This window comes from Heptranchias perlo, chromosome 20 (genome assembly GCF_035084215.1).
Source record: "Heptranchias perlo isolate sHepPer1 chromosome 20, sHepPer1.hap1, whole genome shotgun sequence".
Taxonomy (NCBI): domain Eukaryota; kingdom Metazoa; phylum Chordata; class Chondrichthyes; order Hexanchiformes; family Hexanchidae; genus Heptranchias; species Heptranchias perlo.
In genome coordinates, this window is record NC_090344.1 from 3,397,641 (window position 1) to 3,419,712 (window position 22,072).

Consider the following 22,072-nt stretch of genomic DNA (forward strand, 5'->3'; position numbering starts at 1 on the left):
ACTTTTCAATACACCTTCTCTTTGGCGATGCCCAGTACACATTTCAATACACCGTCTCTTTGGTGACGCCGAGTACACTTTTCAATACACCGTCTCTTTGGTGACGCCGAGTAAACTTTCCCCAAGACACCGTCCCTTTGGTGACGCCGAGTACACGTTCCCCAATGCACCATCCCTTTGCAATGCCTTGCACACTTTAAAATACACCGTCCCTTTGAAGACGCCGAGTACACTTTGCCAAATACACCGTCAATTTGGCGATGCCGAGTACACTTTTCACCACTCCGTACCCCAGCTACTTGACAGCGTCCTCTCTGGGCTTTGACAGGTGGCTGTCTCTCGGCAACAGCAGCAGCCCTCTTTCTCTTGTGCCTCACCCTTTTAACTCTCACCTGTCTCGGGAAGGTCTCCACCCACTCCATCCTTAATTACTTCTTAAAGGTGAGGTCCCTTAAAAGAGCCACACATTTCCTCTGAAAGGCGAGGTTCCCTTAAAGGGCTACATCCTTGCTCGGGGATCAGGGCCCTCAGTTACCCTGCTAAATGGGGCATAAACGACAGAGTGGGGAATGAGAGAGGACCTTATTAAGTGGGATAAGGGGCTGTTTGGGAATGCGAAGGGTCCTTATAGAGGGGTATGGGAGCTGTGTGGGGAATGAGAGTGGCCCTTATAGAGGGGTATAAGGGCTCAATGCGTATTGCGAGTGTTCCGTATAGAGGGGTATGAGGGACTGTGTGGGCAATGAGAGGGGTCCTTATAAAAGGGTTTAAGGGACTGAGTGGGAAATGGGACAGGTCCTTATGGAGGGGCATAAGGGACTGAGTGGAGAAAGGAGAGGTCCTTATAGAGGGGTATAAAGGATTGAGTGGAGAATGAGACAGGTCCTCATAAAAGGGTTTAAGTGACTGAGTGGGGAATGAGAGAGGTCCTTCTAGAGGGGTATAAGGGATTGAGTGGAGAATGAGACGGGTCCTCATAAAGGGGTTTAAGGGACTGAGTGGGGAATGAGAGGCTTCCTTATTGAGGGGTATAAGAGATTGAGTGGTAATGAGAGGGGTCCTTATAGAGGGGTATAGCGGACTGAGTGGGGAATGAGAGGGGTCCTTATAGAGGGGTAAGAGGGAGTGTGTCGGGAATGAGAGAGGGCCTTATAAAGGGTTATAAAGGTCTAAATGGGAATGAGAGAGATCCTTTTGGAGTGGCATAAGAGATTGAGTGGGGAAATTTGAGGGGTTCTCATACAGGCGTATGATGGACTGAGTGAGGAATGAGAGGGGCCCCTTACAAATGCCTGTTCCACCCCTTCCCTGATAGAGACTCACCCCCACCACCCCTATTTCTCGTGCCCTCCTTGAACCCTCCCCCTCTCCTTCCCTCCATGTCCTAGCTTGGGTATTAGTATTAATTACTGGTGAGGTCAGTCTGCTTTCTGTTTTAGTGCGTTTGTGAGTGTGTGTGCCTGTCAGTGTGTCTGTCAGTGTGTGAATGTAGCTGTGAGTGTGTAGATCTGTCTGTCAGTGTGTCTGTCCGTGTGTGAATGTGGCTGTGAGTGTGTAGGTGTGTCTGTGAGTGTGGCTGTGATTGTGTCTGTGAGTGTGACTGTGTGAGTCCCTGTGTGTCTGAGAGTGTGGCAGTGATTGTGTCTGTGAGTATGGCGCTGCGTGTGTCTGCGAGTGTGTCTGTAAGTGTGGCTGTGTGTGTTTGTGAATGTGTCTGTGAGTGTGTCTGTGATTGTGGCTGTGATTTGTTCTGTGTGTGTGACTGTGATTCTGTCTGTGAGTGTCGGTGATTGTGTTTATGAGTGTGTTTGTGAGTTTGTCTGTGAGTGTGAATGAGTGTGACTGTGAGTGTGACTGTGAGTTTGTCTTTGAGTGTGTCTGTGAGTGTGTGTGTGTGTGTGTGTGTGTGTGTGGCTGTGAGTGTCCCTGTGTGGCTGTGAGTGTCCCTGTGTGTCTGTGAGTGTGGCTGCGTGTGTGGCTGTGAGTATTGCTGTGGTTGTGGCTGTGAGTGTCCATGTCTGGGAGTGTGTCTGAGTGTGTCTTTGATTGTGTCTGTTTGTGGCTGAGTGTGAATGTGAGTTTTTACATGAGTTTGTCTATGAGTGTCGTTGTGTGTGCAGGGCTGTGAGTGTGTCTGTGATTGTGACTGCGAATGTCCATGTGTGTGTATGTGAGTGTGGCAGTGTCCGTGTCTGTGAGTTTGTCTGTGATTGTGCCTGTGCGTGGCTGTGAGCGTGACTGTAACTTTGTCTGTGAGTTTATCTGTGAGTTAGTCTGTGAGTGTTTCTGTGAGCGTAGTTGTGTATGCGTGGCTGTGAGCGTGTCTGTGATTGTGTCTGTGAGTTTCCCTGTGTGTGTCTGTGAGTGTTGCAGTGATTGTGTCTGTGTGAGTGTCTGTGTGTGTGCCTGTGAGTTGGTCTGTGAGTGTGTCTGAGAGTCTGGTTGTGTATGCGTGGCTGTGAGCGTGTCTGTGATTGTGATTGTGAGTTTCCCTGTGTGTGTCTTTGAGTGTTGCAGTGATTGTGTCTGTGTAAGTGTCTGTGTGTGTGTGTGTCTGAGTGTGTCTGTGAGTGTGGCTGTGTGTGTGTGTGAGTTGCTCTGAATGTGTCTGTGAGTGTGTCTGTGAGTTTGTCTGTGTAAGTGTCTGTGAGTTTGTCTGTGTGAGTGTCTGTAATTGTGTCTGTGAGTGGCTGTGAGTGTGTCTAAGAGTGTGGTAGAGAGAGTGAGGGAGAGACTCGAGACTCATGGCTCAACACGTTTATTGTGAGACTCGGTTACAGGTTAGACGTTAATCACGGGCCTGGTCCAAGGTGGAGAATCTGGTGGCGCTCTACCCCTAGGCCTCTGTTGCCGGCGATCTCTCAGAGGGATAGTTCACTGTGCAAAAAAACACCAGACAATATAACACGGAATCTGAGCTGAGGGGAACAGTTCGACTGGATGGGCTGAATGGCCTCCTCCTGTTCCTATGAATAAACAGGGAATATTTTCGTCTTTAATTGTGGATGAAATGACCACCTTTCCAGATAATGAGACAATAGTTAGAAGGAACCTGTCCGGATTTCAAAAGTAACGATCGTGTGTGACAAACCTCCACGAGTTAATTTGAGGAGGAAACAGAGAGCGTAGACTGACAATGCAGTGGATGTAGAATACATGGACTTTAGGACAAGGTAGCTCACAGCGTATTAATAGAGAGGATTAAGGGGTATTAAGGGAATCAGGGAGATACAGATGCCGAGAGACAGCGAGAGAGAGACAGAGAGCCAGAGTGACAGAGTGAGAGACGGAGACAGCGACAGACAGAGCGAGCGACAAAGGGAGAAAGGGTGTGAGAGAAACGGAGAGGTTCAGATAGAGAGAGATGGAGGGAGAGACAAAGAGAGAGAGGGACAGTCAGAGACAGGGAGAGAGACAGGTAGAGAGACACAGTAAGACAGACACACGGGAAGATGGAGAGAGAGCAAAAGAGAAAGAGAGAGAGGGAGAGAGACTGACAGACAGACAGACAGAGAGACACAGAGGGAGAGAGAGAGATAGGGAGAGGGGGAGAGAGATAGAGAGAGGGTGAGATGGGGAGGGAGAGGGATAGAAAGAGAGAGAGGCAGAGAGAGAGGGGGAGTGAGAGAGACGGAGAGACTGAACGAGCGAGCGAGAGAGAGCGAGAGAAAGGGCGAGACAGAGAGAGACAGACATGGGAGAGAGCGACAAAGGAGATAGAGAGGGGAGAGAGAGGAAGTGGGAGAGGCAGAGAGAGAGGGAGTGAGAGTGCATTCTGTGGCCAGAGAGAGAGGGAGTGAGAGTGGATTCTGTGAACAGGGAGAGAGGGAGTGAGAGTGGATTCTGTGGACAGGGGGAGAGAGAGTGAGAGTGGATTCTGTGGCCAGGGTGAGAGGGAGTGAGAGTGGATTCTGCGGACAGGGAGAGAGGGAGTGAGAATGGATTCTGCGGACAGGTAGAAAGGGAATGAGTAGATTTTGTGGACAGGAAGAGAGGAAGTGAGAGTGGAACCTGTGGACAGAGAGAGGGAGTGAAAGTGGATCCTGTGGACAGGGAGAGAGGAAGTGAGAGTGGATTCTGTGGACAGGGAGAGAGGGAGTGAGAGTGGATTCTGTGGACAGGGAGAGAGGGAGTGAGAGTGGATTCTGTGGACAGGGAGAGAGGAAATGAGAGTGGATTCTGTGGACAGAGAGAGAGGGAGTGAGAGTGGATTCTGTGGACAGGGAGAGGGAGTGAGAGTGGATTCTGTGGACAGGGAGAGAGGAAGTGAGAGTGGAACCTGTGGACAGGGAGAGAGGAAGTGAGAGTGGAACCTGTGGACAGAGAGAGGGAGTGAGAGTGGATTCTGTGGACAGGGAGAGATCGGATGCAACAAGCACCCGGGAATTGGACATGAAGAGATCTAAGGGAAGAAATATCCGGGAATTGGACAGGGAGAGATCGAAGGGAATAAACGCCTTAGAATTGTACAGGGAGTGATCGAAGGGATGAAACATCCAGGAATTGGACATGGAGAGTTTAAAGGGAATAAACAGCATGGGCTTGGATAAAGAGAGGTGGGAGGGAATAAACACCCAGGAATTGGACAGTGAGAGATCAAAGGGAATAAACACACGGGAATTGGACAGGGAGAGATCAAAGGGAATAAACACAGGGGAATTGGACATTGAGAGATCAAAGGGAATAAACACACGGGAATTGGACAGGGAGAGATCAAAGGGAATAAACACACTAGAATTGGACAGGGAGAGATCAAAGAGAATAAACAAACTGGAATTGGACAGGGGAGAGATCAAAGTGAATAAACACACGGGAATTGGATAGAGGAGAGATCAAAGGGAATAAACATACGGGAATTGGACAGGGAGAGATCAAAGGGAATAAACTCGCGGAAATTGGACAGTGAGAGGTATAGTGCAAGAAACACTCAATGATTGGAGTGGGAGAGCTTGATGGGAAAAATCACCCTGGAATGGAAAGGGAGAGATCGAAGGGAGTAAATACCCTGGAATTTTGAAAGAGAGAGATGGAAGGCAATAAGGGCCGGCGAATGAAACATGAAGAGATCGAAGGGAATAAACAGCGAAGAATTGGATAGGGAGAGATAGAAGGGATTAAACACCCGGGGATTGGACAGGGAGAGTTCGAAGCGAATCAACACCGGAGGATTGGACAGGGAGAATTCGAAGGGAATAAACATCGGATATTGGACACAGGGAGACCAAAGGGAGAAAAGTGCCAGGAATTCGACAGGGAGATATCGAAAGGAATAAACACCCAGCAAGTTGATTGTGAGAGATAGAAGAGATTAAACACACGGGGATTGGACACAGGGATACCGAAGGAAGGACGCCCGAGAATTGTACAGGGAGCGGTAGAGGCGAATATTTACCCAGTGATTGGACACGGAGAGATCAAAATGAATTAACACCCGGAAATTGGACAGGTAGAGATGGAAGGGAGAAAATACATGTGAATTGGTCAGACAGACATGGAAGGGATAAAATACCTGGGAATTGGACAGTGAAACATGGAAGGGAGAAAACACCAGGGAATTGGACAGTGAAATAACGAAGGCAATATACACAGGAATTGGACAGAGAGAAACAGTAAGGAAAAAACACCCACTAATTGGACAGGGAGAGGTCGAAGGGAATAAACACCCTGGAATTGTGCAGAGTGAGATCGAAAGGAATAAACACACGGGAAGTGGACAGAGAGAAGTGGCCGGGAATTAAAACCAGGAATTGGATAGCGATTAATGGAAGGGATTAAACACTCGGGATTGGACAGGGAGAGAATGAAGAGAAGAAACATGCCGGCATGGGCAAGGAGAGGTGGAGGGGAATGAACAACTGGGAATTGGACAGAGAGAGATCGAACGGAATAAACACCCAGGGATTGCAGAGAGAGAGCGATCGAACGGAATAAACACCCAGGGATTGCACAGAGAGCGATCGAACGGAATAAACACCAGGGGATTGCGCAGAGAGAAATCGACCGAATTGAACACCAGGGGATTGCACGGAGAGAGATCGAAATGAATAAACACACGAGGATTGGACAGGGAGAGATAGAACGTAATAAACACCAAGAGATTGGACCGAGAAAGATGGAAGGGAAAAAAATACCCGAGGGTTTGACAGGGAGAGGTGGAATTGTACTGTTTGAGGGGCCCGACCTGTTTCGTAGTAATCATAGACTTTTACATAAGCCGGCTGCAACATCTCCACCACAAAATTATGGCTGTCGTGGAAGGATAATTGTAGGAGACGTTTCGATTCCATCTGTAGAGTGAACTGGGGTAAGTACCGGAGAAAAGATCTATCTGCCCATGAACCTTACCATCCCATGGCCCTGGCCTCACTACACATCTCAACCCCACATCAAAACCCACATCTCAACTGACATCTCAAACGCACATCACAAATTACATCACAAACCCACATCACCACAACCCACATCACAACCACACATCACAACATCACATCTCACTGACATCACGACCCCAGATCCGAAACAGCACATCACAAACCCACATCACAAACCAACATCTCTTCTCCAGAAAGGTGCCGAGGCAGCAGGAGCAGTTGTGGAGGCCAAGCCCGTGCACGTCCGGTTAGGACGTGGCACAGGCCAAGGTGGAGCCGCCATATTGATATTTATTCGGAGCTACCCTCACCCCGATTCTCAGGCCTGGTTGTAAAATGGCTCTTGTATTCTGGAGTCTTCACAAGAGGCAACACCTCAACCCGAGTTGTCAGAGCTGCTTTCTCACTTCCCTAAACAAACAAAAAACGGTGCTCTCTCGACAGAGAGAGAGAGGGGGAAGGAAATGAGGGAAGGAGAGAGGGTATCTGACGAAGGAGGGAACAACAACTTGTACAATACAACGCCTTAAATGCGGAAAAACCATCCTGAAGGGCTTCAGGGTGCGGCGACGAAAAAGTTAAGCCAAGGAAGGAGATATGAGGAGGGATGACCAAAAGCTCAGTCAAAGAGATGGGTTTAAGGAGAGTGGGCTTTTTGCTCTCAAGATTGGAGGAGAGGGGAGAGGGAAGGGAAAGGATAAAGGCAAACTACATCTACCTGGAAGGAGGGAGATTGACTGACTCATTCTGATTTATCCCAACCTCGATTGCGCGGGGTTGGTTGTATCTATCAACACATCACAGGAGGTGGAAGAAGAGGTCTGCGGTTGGGGCAATTTTCTGTATTTTCTTTTGGACATTTTGCTTCACCTGGAAAAGACAAGATCTAGGAAGAGGTTGAAGAGAGGCAGGAGAAGGAAATAAGACACATTGTCTAAAGGGGGTGGGGATGGTGAATCATATTTAATAAACACCCCCATTGCCTGGCCGTTGTAATAACTAGGTTTCAAGGGATATCTGTAACAGTCGGGTAAATAGAGTTGATGCACAGATCACCCCTGATCTAATTAAATGGCGCTGCGGGTTCGAGGGGCTGAATAGTCGTCTCCTGTCCCCAATTTTCTACATTTATCAACGTGGAGCTCGAGGAAAGGTTTTTTTCATCAAGTGATCAATGCAGAAAACGCTCAGAAAGCCCGTTAATTTCCTTCTTGCACAATTCAAAAGCACTGGACCCCGATGACAAAGAGCAAGAAAGCCGGATTTCAATCACGAGCCTCATGATTCAGTAATGATGAGTGCATTGTATGGTAACGTGGCCGAGCGGTCAAAGCCGCTAGATTTATGCTGCGGGGACGTGGGTTCGAATCCCACTACTGCCAGGATTTTCCGCAATGTATGTTTTGACAAATTCAGAGAAAATCATGGTGGAGTGTGGTCCAGCGGAGGATTTCAAAGAAGCTGCATGTGCAGCAGAGAGAACCATGGACTTTGACTGCACAAAGGGAGACCATTCGGGCCATCGTGTCCGTTCCGCTTTCAAATTCTTGCAGCGGTGGGATTCCATACCATGTACCCGGAGAGATTGGAGCTTTAATCCAGGATGAGTCCCATCAAGGGGACAAGACACGTTTGCATAGGTAAGGGCCGCTCACGTTTGCATCCGTTTCAGCAGAGTGGGACAGGTGAATATGCGGTATTTATCGGTTAGTTGAGACTCAGGGAATACCATGATTGTAAGTTCGATTCCCACTTGGAACAAGCAATCGTTTTGCTTTTGAACAATTCGAAAGGAGATGAAGGTACAGTTGGTGTTTTTCAAACTACATCTCCTTATTGGTGTTGCCATGAGGTTCCTCCGACCTATCGTGTTCCAATAGAAGATGAAAGATTTAAAGTAGCGTTTCAACATTACTTGTTCACAGGAGGGAGGCTGTGGTTTTGGTGCCACAGGCTTTGATTTTGATCCATCTGAAAAATGTGGGATTTAACTGGAGCTTTAAACCAGCGCCTTAGACCACTCAGACACGATACTTTCCATCCTCTACTTCAGGATTTACTGTTACAGGAATAGAATTACTGCAAGCAAGAATAGTACCTCTGAAGCACCAATGCTCGCAAGGCGGAAGAGTGTTTTATCCAGTTGGAAACCTGTATGAAAGAACATGCAGTCTGGCAGAGCTGGACGTCCAGCCGATTGAATTTTGCGCGAAGCAGATGATGAGGCTCCATCTTGAGAGTTCTTTGGACTTTAGTGTAACAGCTCCGGGGGTCAGAATGGCCGAACGGGTGGAAGGTGCTGAGTTCAGGTCGCAAATTTCACTGGAGGTGCGGGTTTCAAACCTTTCAATACTTTCTCCCTCATGTGCTTATCTCGCTTCCTCTTCAATGCATCCATACGATTGGCCTCAGTTATTTCTTGTCGTAGCGAGTTCCACATTCAAACCAGTCCCTGAGTAAAGAGGTTTCTGTTCAATTCCCTATTGGAATTATTGGCGACTATACTTTCTGTACATTTTCATTATCCTGCAGAATATTCGATACTGTTCTCAACATCTTCTACTACCGTTAATATTGGAGGGATTTAGACTATGGTAATGATCACTGCGATTATTTCCGATTTCATTAATTTGATGCAAATTGAACAATACTAAACTGGCGAAACATTCCCTGCCGATATTAAACACACCTTGAGTTTCAATCGTAACGTGTCTGACAACAACTTATAAAGCGAAGTATTTGAAACACGTTGGGGTCACAGTTTCTTTTTGCACAGAACAAAACCTAAATCATTTAAGATGGCATTTTTTTTACTGCATCAAAATAAACAATATCTTGTTGTCAGGTTTGGCTGCTTCGTTCTTCAGTGTCAAAGGGAGAATTGTCTGATCTCCTCATTTATTTCACGTAAGAAACAAACACAAACACAAACACATGCATTAGATCAGAATCAACTCACAGATGGACTCACAATGAAAATTACAGCGAGAGACACAGACAGCATCGGGAAACACAGAGAAACAGACAAAAGAAATGGATGAGTGCAAAATGGCCCCACACTCCTCAAACTCACCGTCTGTGCTCAAAGGAAGCTGACAGATATCAGTGAGAAGATGTAATACTGTACCAACGTGACTTGGCGCCGTGGCTTAGCTCGTCAAAGCGCTTGTCTCGTTAACAGGAGATCCTGGGTTCGATTCCCAGCGGTACCTTTTTGTTTCCTTAGTGATATTTACGACTTTGTGAATTTGAGCAACAAAATATCACAGGGCACATTTGATGTCCAGATCACCCATGATCAAATTGAAGAGCGCAGCAGGTTCGAGGAGCTGAATTGTATTCTCCTGTCCCGATGTTCCCATACTGCTCAACGCGGGGCTGTACGACAAGTAAAAAAAAATCATCAGACTGACTCCAGATTGAAGATCGGGTGTTCAGAAGGAAGTTTCCTCAGATTGTTGGACAAATTGACGCAATGAAGCAAAACCAATTGCTCCTTCCCTGCCAGAAGAGGCAACAAATGTTGTCAGTGGGCCCGGTTATCGCAGTCGTTCGAGCATGTGACTCTTGATTTCAGGGTCGAGGGTTCGAGCCCCACGTTGGGTGGTTCACATTTTATTGCTCACAAAGGGTTACAGGTGCAACCTCTTATCTTCAATTCATGAAATCCAGTTTTATAAACGGATACAACAATGAGCTGTGTGAAAGAAAACGGTGAGCACTGGCAAACATCCAGTCCCGTCCCGATTCGACCTTTTGATTCCCTGCACGTGGGACACGGCAGATTATCTGTTCAATTCGGATTCATTTTTTGCTGTTATTAAATATTAAGTAATATAATGTTTAGAAGATGATAACTCTGGATCCATGAGCCTCTCTGATCCCTCCAGACCGCCCCTTACCCCCTTTAATTCTCCCTGAGCTCATTGTCTTCTCCGATACGTTCTGTAACTTACCTTCTCCGATCCCCTCAGAGAGTCCCTGATCCCCTTTGATACCTTTTCAGCGTCCTTTACGTTCTCTGATACACTGAGTGCCCCTTATTGACTAATATGCACGGAGACCCCTTACATTATCTGACACCCTCTGACAATCCGATCCCCTATCTCAGATCCCCTTGCCCGACCGGATCACCACGAAGAAGCCATTAAACTCCCTGATACCTTCTCAGAAGATTTACAGGTTTATTGTACAATCTCGGGTTTCGGCAGCTCTCTCTGTTGGGAGAATCCAGAATGAGGGGGCTTAATCTGAAACGTAGAGCAAAACCATTCATCTGATAAATCAGGAAGCACTTTATCACAGAAAGTGTCTTAGAAATCTGGAACTCTTTTCAACAAAAGGCTGAAGATGTTGGGTCAATTCACATATTGAAGACTGACATCGATGGATTTTTCCACGAAAGTGTATCAAGGGATATGTGTCACAGTCGGGTTAATAGAGTTGGTACACAGATAACCCCTGATCTAATTCAATAGCGCAGCAGGTTCGAGGGGCTGAATAGTCTTCTCCTGTCCTCAATTTTCTATGTTTATCAACGTGGAGCTCGATGACAAGTTTTTTGATCAAGTGTTAAATGCAGGAAGGGCTCAGAAAGCCCTTTAATTTCCTTCCTGCACAATTCAAAAGCACTGGACCCAGATGATAAAGAGCAAGAAAGCCTGATTTCAATCACTAGCCTCATGTTTCAGTAATGATGAGCTTCGTTCGTGGCAGCATGGCCGAGCGGTCTAAGGCGCTGGATTTAGGCTCCAGTCTCTGCGGGGACGTGGGTTCGAATCCCACTGCTGTCAGGGTTAGTCGCAATGTTTGTTTTGACGTATTCACAGAAAATCATGGTGGAGTGTGGTCCAGCGGAGAATGCAAAAGAAGCGAAAAGTGCAGCAATGAGAATCATGGACAGTTGCTGCACAAAGGTGGACCATTCGGCCCATCGTGTCCGTGCCGCTTTCAAATGATTGTAGCGTTGCGATTCTATATCATGTACCCAGAGAGACTTTAGCTCTAATCCAGGATTCGTTTCATCAAGGGGACAAGACACGTTTTCAGAGGTAAGTGCGGCTCATGTCCGCATCTTTTCCAGCAGAGTGGGACATGGAAATACGCGGTATTTGTATGTCAGTAAAGGTTCGGGGAATGCCGAGATTGTGAGTTCGATTCCCACTTGGAACAAACAATCGTTTTGCTTGTGAACAATTCGAACGGAGTTGAAGGAACAATTGGTCTTCTTCCAACGACATCTCCTTATTGGTGTTGCCATGTGGTTCCTCCGGCCTATCGTGTTCCAATAGCAGATGAGAGGTTAAAAGCAGCGCTTCAGCATTACTTGTTTACAGGAGGGAGGCTGTGGTTTTGGAGCCATAGGCTATGATTTTGATCCATCTACAAAATGTGGGATTTATCTGGAGCTTTAAAACAGCGCCTGAGACGACTCAGACACGATACTTTCCACCCTGCACTTCAGGATCTACTGTTACAGGAATAGAAATACTACAAGCAAGAATAGTACATTTGAAGCACCAATGCTCGCACGGCAGAAGAGTGTTTTGTCCAGTTGGAAACCTGTATGAAAGAACATGCAGCCTGGCAGAGCTGGACGTCCAGCAGATTGAATTTTGTGTGAAGCAGATGATGAGGCTCCTTTTTGCGTGTTCTCTGGGCTTCAGTGTAACAGCTCCAGGGATCAGAATGGCCTACAGGGTGTAAGGTGCTGAGCTCATGTCGCAATCTTCCCTGCAGGCGTGGGTTCCAATCCCAACAATTGAATGATTCTAATAAAGTTGCATGAGTCGCCAGCATAGGGACTTGCACTGATTGAAATGCGAGAAGCCCAGTGTCCAAGTCCCACATAAAGCGGACAGTTTTAATCAAAAATCTCCAATTCATAAAAAAACATTGAAGAAGACAGAAATATTTCTAATTAATAACTGCCACGAAATCCGATTTACGCTGAAATATTATTCATGTTTCCAATTAACTGCAACAAGCTTGTGCATCAACATATAAACGGGATTTTTTAACCAAACGCAGCCGAACGAATTCTAGCCGTTTTTTGAATCCTGTTCTTCACAGGGAGAGGATTCAAATTCAAAGCAGAAACTTAGATTATTGAGAGAATGCTCTGCAATCAAGGCGACAACCTGAGCGAGGAAAACCGCAGTGAGTGTCGAGTCCAACGGCCAAACCTCCCGCCCAAGGTTTCTGCACTGGGCGGGAAGGAAGTAGTGACTGTGGCTCTCAGCGTCACGTGGGAGCAGAACACCAAAAAATATTCATCGAGTTTCATCGAAACAAGAACACAGAAGCAGGCCATTCGGCCCAACTGGTGTCTGCCGGCGTTTATGCTCCACACGAGCCTCCTCCCTCCCTACTTCATCTAAACATATCAGGATACCCCTCTATTCCTGTCTCCCTCATGGGCTTATCTCGCTTCCTCTTCAATGCATCAATATTATTTTCTTCATCTATTCCTTTTCTTAGCACGTCCCACATTCTAACCACTCTCTGGGTAAAGAGGTTTCTGTTGAATTCCCTATTGGAATTATTGGCGACTATTCCTTCTGTTTATATTCATTATCCTGCAGAATATTCGATACTGTTCTCAACATCTTCTGTTACCTTTAATATTAGAATGGTTTAGACTGTTGTAATGGTCGCTGCGATTATTTTCGATTTCATTCATTTAACGCAAATTAAATAATACGAAACTAGCGAAACATGCCCTGTCGAAATTAAACACACCTTGAGTTGCAAACGTAACGTTTCTGGCAACAACTTACAAGTTCTAAATATCTTCGGGTCACAGTTTCTTTTTGCACATAACTGAACCGAAATCATTCAAGGTGTCATATTTCATTTACTGCTACAAAACAAACAATATCTTGCGATTAAGTTTGGTTTCTTAGTTCCTCAGTCTTAAATTCCCCATTTCCAACAACGTTCACCTGAGGAAGGAGGAAGCCTCCGAAAGCTTGTGAATTTAAAATAAAATTGCTGGACTATAACTTGGTGTTGTAAAATTTTTTACAAGTCTTAAAGGGAGCACTGTTTGATCTCCTCATTTATTTCACGTAATAAACAAACACAAACACAAACACATGCATTAGATCAGAATCAACTCACAGATGGACTCACAAAGAAAAACACAGCGAGAGACACAGACAGTATCGGGAAACACAGAGAAATCGACAAAAGAAATGGATGACTTCAAAATGGACCCGCATTCCTCAAATTAACCTCCTCTGCTCTTCGGCAGCTCACAGGTATCAGTCCGAAGATGTGTTTGTTTAGCAACGTGGTTCTGCGCCGTGGTTCAGCTGGTCAAAGCGCTTGTTTTTTCAACAGGCGATCGTGCGTTCGACTCCCAGTCGTGTCTTTTTGTTTCCTGAGTGATATTTCGCACTTTGTGAATTTCAGCAACAAAATATCACTGCTCAGTATTTGTATCGGTTGAGAAGCCAACAAGGAAAGGATTCCAGAATTGCAGTGCGGAAGTCCTCTTTCGTTCTGCAGACAGGCCTCTCACAGAAAGTGTCCTGAATACATTTCGCGGTTACTGTTCTGGAGGGCTGATTTTACAAGATTCTTTACTTTCAAACAGCAACCCACCTCCCACCCAAAGATGCGATGCGAAACTGGTATGAGAGCAAGTTTCGGTGTTCAGCTTTTGTCCGCAATGTGCAATTCGGAGAAACTCATTTATAGCACATCTTAGTATCAATGATAATGTCGGGCACAAGACATTTGGGTTGGATCCGTCTCTTGCAATAATTACAAAGGATAATAGATTACAAAGTAAAAAGCCAATCCAATCTCTCAATCTCTCCGTCACATTCTCGGTGAGTGGACGTAAACCAGTAGAAGAAGCGATAACAAAGAACTGAGTAGTTTAGTTTGTTTCATTTTCCTTCAGGCAAGGACAGATGAAGAGAATGATCGCTGTTTCCTGCTAAACAAGTAACTGGAATGAGCATTGTATCTGGTTCCCACGGTACCATCCACGTGTATATCTGATATTTACACAGACACCTTCCTTCCTTACTAATTGTAGGAAACGTTTGGTACGGTTCGATCACACTTCAGAAGGACAGAAACACGAAAAATATAGCCACCGCCTGGTGACATCTTCTAGATGAGAGAAGTTTTAGGTTTGTGGAACGATAGAATCATAGAATTTTACAGCACAGAAGGAGGCCTTTCGGCACGTCGTGCCTGTGCCGGCTCTTCGAAAGTTCAGTCCAGTTTAGTCCCACTTTACCCCGATAGCTCTGCAATTTAGTCCTCTTCACATAAATGTTCAATTCCCGTTTGAAAGATCATGTGCAATCTGCTTCCACCGCCCTATCAGGTGGTGCATCCCATCTCTTAAGAACCCTCTGTGTGGAAAGAAATTCTCCTCAATTCCCCTTTTGACAACTATTTTCAATCTAAGACCTCTGGTTACCGGCCCGCTTGCCAGAGGAAACAGTCTCGCCCTCCTTGCTCTATCACAACCCCTCATGATATTGAATGCCTCTATTAGGTCTCCACTTAACCTTCTCTGCTCCAAGGAGAACAATCACAGCTTCTCCGATCTCTCCACATAACTGAAGTCCCTCATCCCTGGTATCATCCTGGTAAACTGCCTTTGCACCGTCTCCAAAGTATTTTCATCCTTCCTCAATGGTGGTGCCTAGAATTGAACAACGTACTCCAGCTGAGGCCTAACGAGTAATTGGTAAAGGTTTAGCCTTGACTTTCTTCGTTGGACTATAACCGGGTGTTGTGCATCTCCTTACATTTGTCCACCCCAGTCCATCACCGGCATCTCCACATCGTGGCCACTATCGACACCACAAACTGCCGGCTAAAAGTGGAGAGAATCTCCAAGAAGATCACGCATAAGTTTCTACAGAGCTGAAAGAAAGCAGACAAGATCCCGAAAGGACTACAGATCACGAACCCACTCAAGTCGATATACAACACAGACTACGCTGAGAGAATCTGCCTTTGGACCTCTCGCACACACCGCAACCATCTCAATGGACTCTCTGAGGGTATCGGAGAAGGTAAGAGACAGAGCGTATCAGCGATGATAAGGAGCACATGGAGAATCAAATAGGGTAAGGGGGGATCAGGAGGTATCAGAGGCGAATTGTTCCAGAGTTGGCATCTCCTAAATATTACATTTTCTGACCTTCAACATTTTTAATAACAGCAAAAAATGAATCAGATTGAACCGATAACTTGTCCGTGTCCCATGTGGAGGGAACGAGAAGGTAGAATCGGGAGGGAGTGGAAAATTGGCAACCCTCACGGTTTCCTTTCACACAGCTCAGGGTTGTGTCTGGTTGGAATCTGGAGATAAGAGGTTGCACTTTGAAACTTTCATCAGCAAGTGTGAAAAGTAGAACACAAATCGCCCAACGTGGGGCTCGAGCCCACGACCCTGAGATGAAGAATATCATGCTTTCCCGACTGAGCGAGCCGGACCGATTGCCAAAACTCTTCCCATCCTATTATTGCAGAGAGACAGCTGTTGGCTTTGCTGCAGGAGTTCAGTTCGTTCCACAATCTCAGGGTATCTACTTCTGAACACCCGTTTTTTTCATTCTGGAGTTAGTCTGATGTCTTTTAACATTCGTGCAGCCCCGCGCTGAGCAGTATAGGAATATCAGGACAAGGGAAGGCCATTCAGCCCCTCGAACCTGCTGCCCCATTCAATTAGATCATGAGTTGATCTGCAATTCATCTCTGTTTCTCCGCCTTGGAATCATATTCCTTGGTACCCGAACCGAAAAACGATCTATCACTATCAGACTTCAAATTATGAATTGAGCCACAATCCACATCCTTTGGGATGAGAGAGTTCCAGCTTTCGGCCGTATTTTGTATGCGAAAGTGATTCCTGATTTCTTGCATGATTATTCCAGCTCCAATTTCATTTTGGATTCGGCCAACAGAGAGAGAGAAAAAGGCCGTCTTAACCGGAGATTGATCCTTTAAAGATCTCTCACAAATCAACTGAAACCAGTCGGAATGCGAATACCATTTCACTTTTCCAAAATAAAGGGAGTGACATTCATTGTGGAAACAGTCTGATGTCGCTCACTGCAGAAATATCCATGTCAGTGTGATTCAGACTGAAGGAGCTCGCCTGCAACCTTCGAACCTTCTCTGTCAAGAAGTATTCCGACTTCGTTCAAGCCAATCTCGTTTTTTTTGGATATTTTTCAGATGCCTGTTATCCAACCGCAGAATAAATGGTGGAAAATCAGACGCACTCAGCTGGCAATGTTTGCGGTACATTTTCTGCCAGACAAGACACACATTCGAACACAAGAAATGCGAGACAATGAATGTGAAGGTAAAAGGTTGCTTTTGCGTCCTCTAGTGGGTTCAAACCACCAACTTTTCAGTTAGCAGCAGAACGCGCGAACCAATTGCGACACAGAAACAGAGCTTGTAAATGTTCAAGGACTAATTCATCGAGCTAAAGCTTCAGGTTGCCGCACTCAATGTAACAGCTTTCTTCCAATCAGTTTACTTTTCCAAAATAAAATGTGTGCAGCTTGCACGAGTCAAAATCTGTGCTGTATTATTTCTGAAAATTAAACTCACCTTGCCATTAAACACCTGTCTGTTGAAAGACTCAGTCCGCTCGTGAAAGAGAGGATTGATTTTTGAGCTGTGATTCGCCATTCTCTGTTCCAGTAATATTCAGGTTTGCGGAAAATGAGATGAGATGAAATGAGCAGGACAAACCAGCAGGTCTGTGACACTACACGGTGTCTACAAAGTTGTCTCTTGCACTTACAGTGAAGTGGACGACAATTTTCACTCTTAAACCAGTAATTATTATGTTAAGAAAAAATGTGGCCGAGTAAGACTCGATTTCGGCGCGATGACAAGGGCCAGAGTAAAGTTCAGTTAATGCGATTGCCGAGTGGCGAGAGGGTGGATTTGGAACTCCTGTGCGGCTGCGCTGCACATTGTCCAGATCTGTTTGGAGCGATATTCCCTTCAATTCATCACTTACAGGGACAGTTTGATTCGAAGTTTCTTTTCCCCGGTGCTTGGTGAGATTTCAGAAATAAACGCGACCCGTGCTTACCCCAAACTCGTCACTTACACGCTGACCGATACAAGGCCGTCACACTCTTCACTTCAGTGAGATGAAAGCCGACAGCGATTTCACGGTCGAATGCAATGGCGAACAAAACACATTCAATGAAAGTGCAGGTCATTGAGGGGCCTTTAAAGTCCTGATTGTTTGCACTGAACTTCTTCCCAAAGCGTTTGAGATTCACGTGGAGCGATTTAGGGACTTCTTTTCCCTCTTTGCAAAAGTTTCAACCGCAGGTCAAGATCAAAAGTCGAGGGCAGAATGAGACGCCTTCCTGAAATTTTGAGAACTCGGGAAGCAGACTTTAGAGCAAGGTTCTGTTTATTGTGAAAAAGCAAATAAAACATTCATTCCGGAACGAGCGAGAATCCGATCAGCTCTAAAAGCAATGGTTACCCGTGATTTGTGCACGCAGCCTTCTGGTGACGCAATAAGTAATGTAGCAATAAGCAGGAAGTTGAAAAGTGGGAATTGATAGATTAAGCGAGTGGGCAAAACTGCGGCAAATAGAGTTCAATGTGTGGGAGGGCGAGGTCATCCACTTTAAATCTGAGAAAGATAAATCAGAGTATTTTCTAAATGGTCAGAATCCAGAAACTGTGGAGGAGCAGAGAGATTTCGGGACCCATGTACAGAAACCGCTACCAGCCAGCGTACAGGTAAAAAATTAATTAAACAGACGAATGTGCCATGAGTCGGGCCGGTTTGCTCATTTGCATATAGTATACCGTAATGTCTTGATCACGGATTCGATTCTTGTAATTTAATTTATTTATTTCGGATTTTTGTAACTTTTAAAATGGAAGCTTCACACAAAAAACAACAGACAAATTCAAGGGGACAGTTTTTTGAATAACATCCATTGTAACTTTGCCCCGGGGCCGGAGAAACACGTCTTTTTTTTTGCCTTTCTCCGGTTTGCAGATAAACGTTTAACTCGCGGCCTTTTCCCATTAATGATCATCAGCAGCAACAGACAGACTGAGCGGGTCTGACCGCCCGAGATGTGGAAAAGGCATCAATTTCGAACAAATGCATCAAATCAAAAAGTCACCCAGCACCGAGAGAGAAAAAACCAAGAGAAAAAGGCAGAATGTCACAGAGAAATAAAAGCCAAATACAGACGATATGAATATTTCCCATCCTTGATGCCTTTCTATTCCCTCCCCAATTCTTCAGTGGCGGGTGTCAAATTTTGCTGTAAATAAGTGCAAGAATCGAATCAAGGTAGAAGAAACGAAATAACCATAAACTGCCGAAACTCGGGATTGAACCAAGGAACTTCAGATCTTTCGTCCAACGCTCTCCAAACTGAAATATTTCGACGACACATCCAACCTTTGCTTTGTGTCATTGTCGTGGAAGAAAATATAACCCCAGGAGGAATTGCCCCTCCTGTTCATTCCACAATTCATTTTTAAACATCGAACTGATATATACACACCCACAGTTCATATATAAACATCGTTGTCATACGTAAACTACCAAAGTTTATAAATCAACAGCGCACTCATACATCCACACCCAGTTTGTGGGAGGAAGATCGGTACCGACCGCCGATAGAGCTCTCAGAGGCGGAAGCAGCAGCAACCGATCAAACTCTTGATCTCATCCTGAACACAGACCGGGAGATCCACCTGTGAAGTTACACCGCACTTTGATAGCAGGGACGGTAATTGCTTCTGAGAAGGCCTCAGGGCGTCTAATCGCTTCTTAGTGGCGATCCATTGTGGCAAGGGCATCTCAGAGAGGGGAAGGTACTATCAGAGGGCATCAGAGAGTGTAAGGGGGCTCAAAGAGGAGAGCGGGCAGTCAGATGGCATCAGAGAGTGTTTTTAAGATCTGAGAGAGGGGAAGGACTGCCGAGTATGGGAGAGTGTAAGGCGGCTCAGGGAGCATCTGTGCAAGGGGCATTCAATAGGTATCAGAGCAGGTGAATGGCGCTGACAAGGTTCAAATTGAATCATGGACTCTCTGAGGGTATCGGAGAAGGTAAGACACAGAGCGTATCAGCGATGATAAGGAGCACAGGGAGAATCAAATGGGGTAAGGGGGTTCAGGAGGTATCAGAGAGGCGAATTGTTCCAGCGTTGGCATCTCCTAAATATTACATTTTCTGACCTTCAACATTTTTAATAACAACAAAAAGTGAATCCAATTGAACCGATAACCTGTCCGTGTCCCATGTGGAGGGAACGAGAAGGTAGAATCGATAGGGAGTGGATATTTGGCAACGCTCACGGTTTCCTTTCACACAGCTCAGGGTTGTGCCTGTTTCGAATCTGGAGACAAGAGGTTGCACTTTAAAAAATTTATCACCGAGTGTGAAAAGTAGAACACAAATCGCCCAACATGGGGCTCGAACCCACGACCCTGAGATTAAGAGTCTCATGCTCTCCCGACTGAGCTAGCCGGGCCGACTGCTGAAATTCTTCCCATCTTATCATTGCAGAGAGACAACTGTTGGCTTTGCTGCAGGAGTTCAGTTCGTTCCTCAATCTCAGGGTATCGACTTCTGAACACCCGTTTTTTCATTCTGGAGTTAGTCTGATGTCTTTTACCATTCGTCCAGCTCCGCGCTGAGCAGTATTGGAACATCGGGACAAGAGAAGGCCATTCAGCCCCTCGAACCTGCTGCCCCATTCAATTGGATCATGAGTTGATCTGCAATTCATCTCTGTTTCTCCGTCTTGGACTCATATTCCTTGGTACCCGAATCGAAAAACGATCTGTCAATATCAGACTTCAAATTATGAATTGAACCACAATCCACATCCTTTGGGATGAGAGAGTTCCAGCTTTCGGCCGTATTTTGTTTGCTAAAGTGATTCCTGATTTCTTGCATGATTAGTCCAGCTCCAATTTCATTTTGGATTCGGCCAACAGAGAGAGAGAAAAAGGCCGTCTTCACCGGAGATTGATCCTTTAGCGATCTCTCACAAATCAACTGAAACCAGTCGGAATGTGAATACCATTTCACTTTTCCAAAATAAAGGGAGTGACATTCATTGTGGAAACAGTCTGATGTCGCTCACTGCAGAAATATCCATGTCAGTGTGAAGGAGCTCGCTTGCAACCTTCGAACCTTCTCTGTCAAGAAGTATTCCGACTTCGTTCAAGCCAACCTCGTTTTTTTGGATATTTTTCATATGCCTGTTATCCAACCGCAGAATAAATGGTGGAAAATCAGACGCACTCAGCTGGCAATGCTTGCGGTACATTTTCTGGCAGACAAGACACACATTCGAACCCAAGAATTTGCGAGACAATGAATGTTAAGGTAAAAGGTTGCCTTCGTGTCCTCTAACGACCAACTTTTCAGTTCGCAGCGAAACGCGCTAACCAATTCCGCCACAGAAACAGAACTTGCAAATGTTCAAGGACTAATTCATCGAGCTGACGCTTCAGGTTTCCGCACTCAATGTAACAGCTTTCTTCCAATCAGTTTACTTTTCCAAAATAAAATGTGTGCAGCTTGCACGAGTCAAAATCTGTGCTGTATTATTTCTGAAAATTAAACTCACCTTGCCATTAAACACCTGTATGTTGAAAGACTCAGTCCGCTCGTGGAAGAGAGGATTGATTTTTGAGCTGTGATTCGCCATTCTCTGTTCCAGTAATATTCAGGTTTGCGGAAAATGAGATGAGATGAATTGAGCAGGACAAACCAGCAGGTCTGTGACACTACACGGTGTCTACAAAGTTGTCTCTTGCACTTACAGTGAAGTGGACGACAATTTTCACTCTTAAACCAGTAATTATTATGTTAAGAAAAAATGTGGCCGAGAAAGACTCGATTTCAGCGCGGTGACACTGGGCCGGAGCAAAGTTCAGTTCATGCGATTGCCGAGTGGTGAGAGGTTGGATTTGGAACTCCTGTGCGGCTGCGCTGCGCATTGTCCAGATCTGTTTGTAACGATATTCCCTTCAATTCATCACTTACAGGGACAGTTTGATTCTAAGTTTCTTTTCCCCGGTGCTTGGTGTGATTTCAGAAATAAATGCGACCCGTGCTTAACCCAAACTCGTCACTAACACATTGACCGATACAAGGCGGCCACACTCTCCACTTCCGTGAGATGAAAGCCGACAGCGATTTCACGTCGATTCCAATGGCGAAAAAAACTCATTCAATGAAAGTGCAGGTCATTGAGGTGCCTTTAAATTCCTGATTGTTTACACAGAACTTCTTCCCAAAGCGTTTGAGATACACGTGGGGCGATTTGGGGACTTCTTCTCCCTCTTTGCAAAAGTTTCATCCGCAGCACAAGATCAAAAGTCGAGGGCAAAATGAAACGATTTGCTGAAATTTGAGATCCAGAGAACCAGAATTTAGAGCAAGGTTCTGTTTATTGAGAAAAAGCAGATGAAACATTCCTTCCGGAACGATACAGAATCCTATCAGCTCTAAAGGCAACGGTTACCCCGTGTTTTGAACACGCAGCCTTCTGGTGACACAGGAAGAAACGCAGATGGTAGCAGGAAATTGAAAAGTGCGAATTGATAGATTAAGTGTGTGGACAAAACTGTGGCAAATAGAGTTCAATGTGGGGGAGACCGAGGTCATACACTTTAAATCTAAGAAAGATAAATCAGA

At 45.6% G+C, this 22,072-nt stretch overlaps 2 non-coding genes across 2 annotated transcripts; one reads left to right on the forward strand and one right to left on the reverse strand.

The window, feature by feature from the left end:
• Positions 1-11,082: 11,082 nt before the first annotated feature.
• Positions 11,083-11,164, forward strand: trnal-uag (transfer RNA leucine (anticodon UAG)). Its single transcript has one exon. It is a non-coding gene; the product is annotated as a tRNA-Leu (tRNA).
• An 8,655-nt stretch (positions 11,165-19,819) lies between these two features.
• Positions 19,820-19,892, reverse strand: trnak-cuu (transfer RNA lysine (anticodon CUU)). Its single transcript has one exon. It is a non-coding gene; the product is annotated as a tRNA-Lys (tRNA).
• Positions 19,893-22,072: the final 2,180 nt, after the last annotated feature.